This window comes from Bactrocera tryoni, unplaced genomic scaffold (assembly GCF_016617805.1).
Source record: "Bactrocera tryoni isolate S06 unplaced genomic scaffold, CSIRO_BtryS06_freeze2 scaffold_155, whole genome shotgun sequence".
Classification (NCBI taxonomy): domain Eukaryota; kingdom Metazoa; phylum Arthropoda; class Insecta; order Diptera; family Tephritidae; genus Bactrocera; species Bactrocera tryoni.
In genome coordinates, this window is record NW_024395873.1 from 61787 (window position 1) to 69229 (window position 7443).

Below are 7443 nucleotides of genomic sequence, written 5' to 3' on the forward strand. Positions count from 1 at the left end.
TGGGTATTATAGGCTGATCTAGATATTGCTTTAGTTCGCTAGGCATGCCATCACAGGTTGAAGTTGAAAGTAAAGGCTTTGCTGAAGCTGCAGCAATATCTATCATAATTTTTTCATGTCCGCACCACAACGACGGCGAAGAATTTTTGGAATTTGGAATTATGGTAGTGCGAGTGGGTCTGAGTTCAGGCGAAAGTTGTCCTTTACGTCTACATATGTTCTAAATGTATTTCTTTTGACAGTTCGGTTATTGCAGTGTAACAGCTAGCGTATTCATTTTAGATACGCTTAAAGCGTGGGTCTAAAATTGTTACTTTGGCCAGATGTAAATGTCGCTCTAGTGGTTCTAGTTTTGCAATAACTAAATTTAGCAAACTCTTCTGAACAGCAATACCAAATTCGGTGAAAGGTTTTACTTGTTCAAGGCCTCTCTGAAGTAAGTTTGCAATGGGAATCACCAAACTTGAAGTCACGTACTGATCGCCGCTAATTTCTTCAGTAGCTTGCTTAAATGGGGTAAGCAATATTATCAGATCTCGTATGACACCTAACTCTGAAGAAGTTATCATATCAGGTGCGTTCCGCCTGGTTGCCAAAATCTTAGCCACAATAGCTGATAATGTATTGAATCTTTCCAACATATCAAGACAAGAATTCCACCTTGTGCTTACTGATTGTATAAGTGTTAATTCTTCTCCCTCTTTCTTTTGTCCCTTTTGTTCTCTTCGCAAATCATCCATTGCGTTCACAGATTGTTTGAAATATGTTACAATGGCTTTGACCCGATTGGCAATTTGAAGAACTGGTGCATTATCTCTTGTTGCGCCATCCACTATTAAATTCAACAAATGTGCCATGCAAGGAATTATTTTTCCATCTTCCAAAAAATTTCTTCACTGCAGCAACCATGTTAGCACCACCATTAGTGGTAATTGATAAGATGCAACCCTTTTCTATTGAAAACTCGTCGGTAATTTTTTCAAAGCATTCTTTTATATAATCAGCAGTGTGTGCCTACAGGAAAAAGAAGATCAATATTAGTCCACTTTATGAAATTTTGTATAACTTACTATTTTTTTTAATTTGATGCATTTATTTTATACTTTACTTACCTGATACATTCTTCGTGCTGTCAATGTCACCATATCATATTGATTGCCGAAAAACTGGCGATTTAACTGCCGGGAAACTGGATATTAATTGCCGGAAAACTGTAGATTTAACTGCCGAAAAACTGGATATTAAAGAAAAACGCTCGTTCGAGGTGTTTGCCCACGCGTGCCAGTCGCGGTTAAGGGTGGAATGTTAGCTTTGGTGGTTTGTGACGGGTATGATGAAGGTGCGTGTCAATGTTGTGAAGTTGATGTGGTGTGATCGTGTGGTGTGTGTGTGGATGCCTGGGAGAGGATGCTCATTTGTACAATGGCTTTGGTAGTAGCATATCGTTGTTCCATTAAGCCAGTTATCTGTAAAGAGAAATGAATAATAAAATAACATTTAAAAATAAAAAGGATAAGATAATAATTTTATATTGTTTTCTGCCGAGTTGACAGCCCTTCGCCGGATAAAAATCCGGGTCCGTTCCGGTTTCGTAAACCCGATTGTCGTGGGAACAGATAATTATTTTATATTATAGTTCGCTTACTGTAGTTCGTGATGGAACCTTATAGCGTGGACAAATGACGCTCATAAATCTTTTCAATCCTGATTTTTCCACACATGATACAGGCATGTTGTCTTTGCAAATCATGTAGACCAAAGCTTGATTTATTTGGCTTGTTTTATGACCCTCTGCTAAATTGAAAAAAAAACAATAAAATTAGTACATTCTTATGAATTAAAAAGTTAACAATATAGCAATCTGAAATCAATAAAAAATACCTTCATAGCCTGAACTTCTTTCAAACACATCTATGAGTGTAATCTGTTTCCACAAGTCTTTACTCTGACTATCTTTGGAGAATTCAGTCTGAAAAAAAATATTGAACATTTTGTACATATTTCATTGCACTTGTCTTCATAAATAGTATACATAATTAGGTGACCAATTATTGGCTATGAAAAGAACAAATATTTAGATTCTAAAGCTACAAACGTACACAAATAAAATACTTACACCAGTATCATCGTAAATCGCAGATTCAGACAATTCCATGAGGTTATTTTCTATTTCAGCAGGTTTATGTAACGTTACTAGTTGAATTAGTAAACGAAACGGGTGAACCTGGTTCTTGGTGTAATATTCACTTTACTTGACCTTGCGTTTTTATTTTTATGTTGCAAAAACGCATGGTGATGCTTATTTTTAGATGTGTAGATAAATTCGTTTATTGCCACTGGTTTTATAATTTTTTCCCACACACATTACATGAAACGTTTTGTCTGTCTATTTTTTTTTTTGAAAAAGTTCCATACAACACTAGACATGACTGGAATGCTCGGGGCGGATAACAGACTGACCTTGACAGACGACAGTTGAATTGACATTTACACTTGACAGGCAAAGTTGCCAACTTTAATACTAAATTAAAAAGACGGAAATCGAGTCGACCATAAACAAAAAAGTTAAAAAATGTCAGTATTGGAGTATGTCGACGTATGAGGCCGATTGAGAATAATTAAAAAATAGTTACTTCAGTTTTAACGTTACAAATCTCTTGTATACGTAGTCGAAATATTACTTATTGTATTTGAGAAAAAAGATATAAAAAATGTTTTGTTTTATCGTGGGATGGCGCAGTGTTGTTTTCCGTATTCACTGTTTTTCACTCTTATGTTGTAAAAATGAAGATTACTTTTATTAAAGCCAATTTAATTGTATTAATGTGTAGAAGTAATATTTTACACATTTATTTTTATTTAGTAACCAATTTATTAATGTCGTATAATTTCGGCTATTGACTAAGGACTGACTTGAGCTTCGCTAATGTTAAGGCTTGATGTATTTCGTCGTGGAATTCAGTGAGAGTTTTACTTCCTTGTTTTTTCTTCATCATTATTTCTTTCAGGACATGTAGTGGTCGTTTATCCGAATTGGTATAATCCAAGCGGTTGATTATAGCATGGAAATTAAGTTGAGTTTCATTAACTGATAGAACTTTAGAAGCAGCTCCTGTTATTTTTGCTCCGATTATGCATACGCAATTGTAATACTCAGGGCTATATATAAATTCTTTTATATTCTCCATCTGTGTCCACACCTGGGTGCGCCAAGGGTTATATTCGCCCTCTGCTCCGTTAAATGTTGGTAGGCATTTAAAAAATTCTGTACTTATTTGGCTTGCTTGTGCGATTTGTGGTTGTAGAGCAGGCATGGTTGGTACCGTGGTCATCGAAAACTGTGACTGTGTCCTTAATGCATCGAAGTCGGTTTTTAACGAATTGAGTTGAGTCGTAGGGACATCAATGTGTGCTTTGAGTGCTGCCGCTTCAGTCATCTTAATAGCTTTTGCTTCTAGTTGGAATATATTTTTGTTCTTGTCAAAGGCTGCTTTCTTGCTGTTTGATCGAGGTGTAAACATGTTATCTTCTTTCTTAGATTACTGTTGTTTCGTTTTTGTTGGATTCGGCGCTGTCCGCTTTTTCAGGATCTGCTTTGAATCGTATGCTACTTTTTCAAGCACTTTGTATTGGAAGTCCTACTTCCCGTGGTATTTTAATAATAATAATTAATTTATCCTTCTTTAGGATCGCGGAGTTCCTGTCTTTTCAATGATGTCTCCTGGCCTTTTTTGATAGCAAGTAAAAATTTGCTATCCCCGTTGAGCCCCCAGTTAATCACAATTGATTCACTTTATTATGTACTTTGACCGTCAGGGCAAGTTCTTTTATTAATACAAAACTAAGACTGAATACATTTTGATAATTTAGTGCTATTTAGACTACTTTATGGTACTAGTTTCTATTTGCTGTCTGCTATGTGATTTGTAGTTTCTATTTGCTGTCTGCTACATTATTTGAAGATAGACACACTATCTACAGTCGATTGTTTGTCGTTACAAACAGTCCCGAGAGAATAGCATGTAGGAGATAATACTCGTTATGTGTGATACCATTTCTATTTCACACCATATATTGGAATTGCTTGTCACTATTTGTTTATGCGTGGTTCGACATAAACAAGAGATGTTTTAGTTTTTTTGTGAAATGAAACGTTCCTTAACTCGCGCGAATTTTGTTATTCACCGCCGAAAACGGGTTTTTAAAAAAAAGATTTGAAAAGCAAAGGCTTATTTTGATTACAGCGAAGTGACGCTGAAGGAGTGCAGAAACATACTGATTTTATTGAAAAGTATTTCTTAAAATGAAAGTTTACAATTTACCATAAGAAATGCTTACTAAGTACTTTACATTATTTACTTTTACAATTGTATCAATACCAAGAATTGGTATGTGAATTGATTTTATTTTATTTACATTTCGTTATTAGCATTTACAAGTGACAGGAAATAGTATCAAATTACAATTTAGTGAAATATTTATTTCATTGTTTTATTTATTGTAGCAATGAATTCGTCTATATCGTCAGCATTTTTATATGTTGACTTTGAGTGGTTTATAATTAACATTGTAAGAAAGTGTATTTGGGTTGGTAGTGTTTAAATATGTAACTCGCGTGCAACGATCCGAAATGGGCTAAACAAAATTTGGGACGTAAACAGGAAATGATAGTCAGCGAAAGTATAGCAAAAATATGCTTATACGTTTCGTAATAATTACTAAGAAATGTAAATATGTTTGGTGAGAAACGTAAATATGTTTAGTGTTAACTTGTACAAACATTCATAAGGGAATAATAAGTGCCGCACGCATCTTTTCGCATCTCCGTTGTCACGGGCAACCAAGGCCGAAGCTCACGTTTTGTCAAAGAGTCAATGTGTCGAAAGACTGACGCGACGACAAAGCATCACAACATTGTGTTGCTGGTAGAAATGCCGAAAAAAATAAACGAATGGCCGCCGATTGTCACCGCTTCCCTTGCCGCTGTAACAGCTTCGCCAACAAACGTGCGTAAATATGTATGTAAGTTAATGGTTGCCACCAAATAATTAATTACTCTCTTTTGAATTGTAAAGTTGAACTCAAATTTCTCTATTGAATACTTTTCTTTTATACAAAATTTTGCTTATTTACTATAAACTTACATATGTACGAATTCTTACTTACTAGTACTTATTTCTATATACTCTATAATGATAACGTAAGCAATAATTATAGCAAAACAGCAAACCTCAGTTTGGTCGAGAAACGGCCTACATTGCGGCGTCACGGCTTCCGCTCTGGTTTAGTGCCGACGAAATGTATGTTTTGCATGTTTTTATTATAGATTCAATTTTTTTCGGCAGGGTTTAATACCCTTGGTTCAAATATTGGTTTTGGATTCCATGATGTTTTTGCATTTTATTAGAGCTACCTCCATTTTTTGTATATATTGAATATGTAGTTTCTTAAGTTAATGTTTTGAATTTCAAGGCAGGAAGCGTATGCTTCGGATAGGTTGCTGGGGCGCTGAATGACTAGCATTCTAGACAATTCGCCGTTTAGGCCTCTGATAAATATATCAAGGGCTCGATTGACTCTGGTGATTGACTCTTGCGTAGAATTGCTCTACGCTGAAGTGTTTTTAGGATAAGGTTCCTAGTTCGTGTTCTAGAGTCCTAAGGTCGCGTTTGTCTGCATAGTGCAGTGACAAACAATTTTTGATTGTTCCCCAATCATCATTGAATATGTTGTATGAGATTAAGGCCGTATCTGCAGGGCCTTTAATTTTCTGCCTAATATGTCGTACGATGGCTCTATGCAGTGGCTTTGTTCTGACTACTTCGTAGTCTTGCAAAACAGATTCGACGTTGTGGATCCAGAATATGAATTGGATCGGATCTCCTTCGAATGTTGGGAGCTTCTTCACGCTGTCAGGTAATCTGCTAATTTCTATTAAGTCTGACTCAATTAAGTGAATATGGTTATTTGAAATAGAACTTTCGTTATGGGGACTAATTCTACTTTCTAACTGATTTTGCTCAATATTTTTGATTGTTCTATTTGTGCATTAACAGCACCTGTTAGGTGTGTAATAGCTTCTTGAATTTGCTCCATTACTGTGATTTACAATTTCGACTATTTATTGCTTTAACAATATGATACTTTATATAAATTATGTATTCCCGCGTTGGGAATACCAAAAAAATTATTTTTTAATCGGACAGCGTGTCCGCTTTATTGACCAAAAACGACTCAAACTTAAATTTTACAATTTGGTTAATTTATACTTATTCTAAGCCACGGAATTATTAAGTGGCGTGATCTATTTCCTATAATTAGTATAAGCAATTCGATTGCGCTGTAATTTCGGGGTTGTTGACATAGTTGCACTTTATGCTTGGTTCGTGCTAACTCTTCCCCTCTTAAGTCGATTGTCCTCAATCGGGATTAATGCGTTTGTGGTGTTGAAATTTGTAGAAATGGTCCCCTTTTTGCTGAAGTTGCTTGCGGTGGCTCAATTGAAATATTTAGCTTTTGCTTACTTTTTATAATGATGTATACAATTGTTATTAAAATTATAGTTATAATTATAACATCAGTGCCTATGCTGATTAAATTCCTCTTTTTATTTTTATTCATTAGTAATTCGATACTATTTTCGTGATTTATTTGTTTTACATAAAGATTTTTTAATTTAAGAACAAGTTCAGTTACATTATTTTTCTCTTTAATTTTTGTGATTCGATTTGGCAAAATAAATGTTTCATATATTTTAATGTTAATGTTCGAATACGTCTTATTAAGCGTACTAATATAACAATTTTCAAATTTGATAAGAAAGTTGCCTTTCTGTTTTATTTTTGCTTACTGCAATTGTGTTCTATTTCTACATCAAAATGCTTAAATACTAGAATACCAGGGACTATTTCAGTGACATTTATTTTATCTATAGTTTCTAAATTTGCTTCTTCGAGTTTCAATATATTTTCTAAACATTTATTGTGAATTTTTATTAAATTTTTCTCCAAATTGTTTTTACATATGTTTCATACATATTGTTTTCTGAATCTATTAATACTTCGTAAGTATCTAAGGCTATTGATTTGTTAGCTATATTAGGAAGTGGTTCAAATCTGATTTGTGAAAGGGTATTTGGTGAATATTGGGGTATTAGGAGGATTATGATTATGTTATTGTTTGAAATATTACTGCTGTCTTGATATTTTGGTAACTGTCAGAAATCTCTAATTAATTCGAGTTCTAATTTGGTGAGGATGTCCGTAGGAATTATACCTATTTTGCTGGAAAATATAATTTGTCCTATGTCGTCTATGTGGTTTCGTAAAAAGGATATATCGTTTTCTATTTGGTATGTGTGCTCTAAAAATTGAACCTTGTCCTCTAATGACTTTATTTTATTTTGTATGGTGTCCTTAAATGTATTAATGTAATGACTTATTG

General features: G+C 34.2%; 1 pseudogene; it reads right to left on the reverse strand.

Moving 5' to 3' along the window:
• Nucleotides 1-251: 251 nt before the first annotated feature.
• On the reverse strand, nucleotides 252-2155 carry LOC120780104 (annotated as a pseudogene).
• Between the last annotated feature and the right edge of the window lie 5288 nt (nucleotides 2156-7443).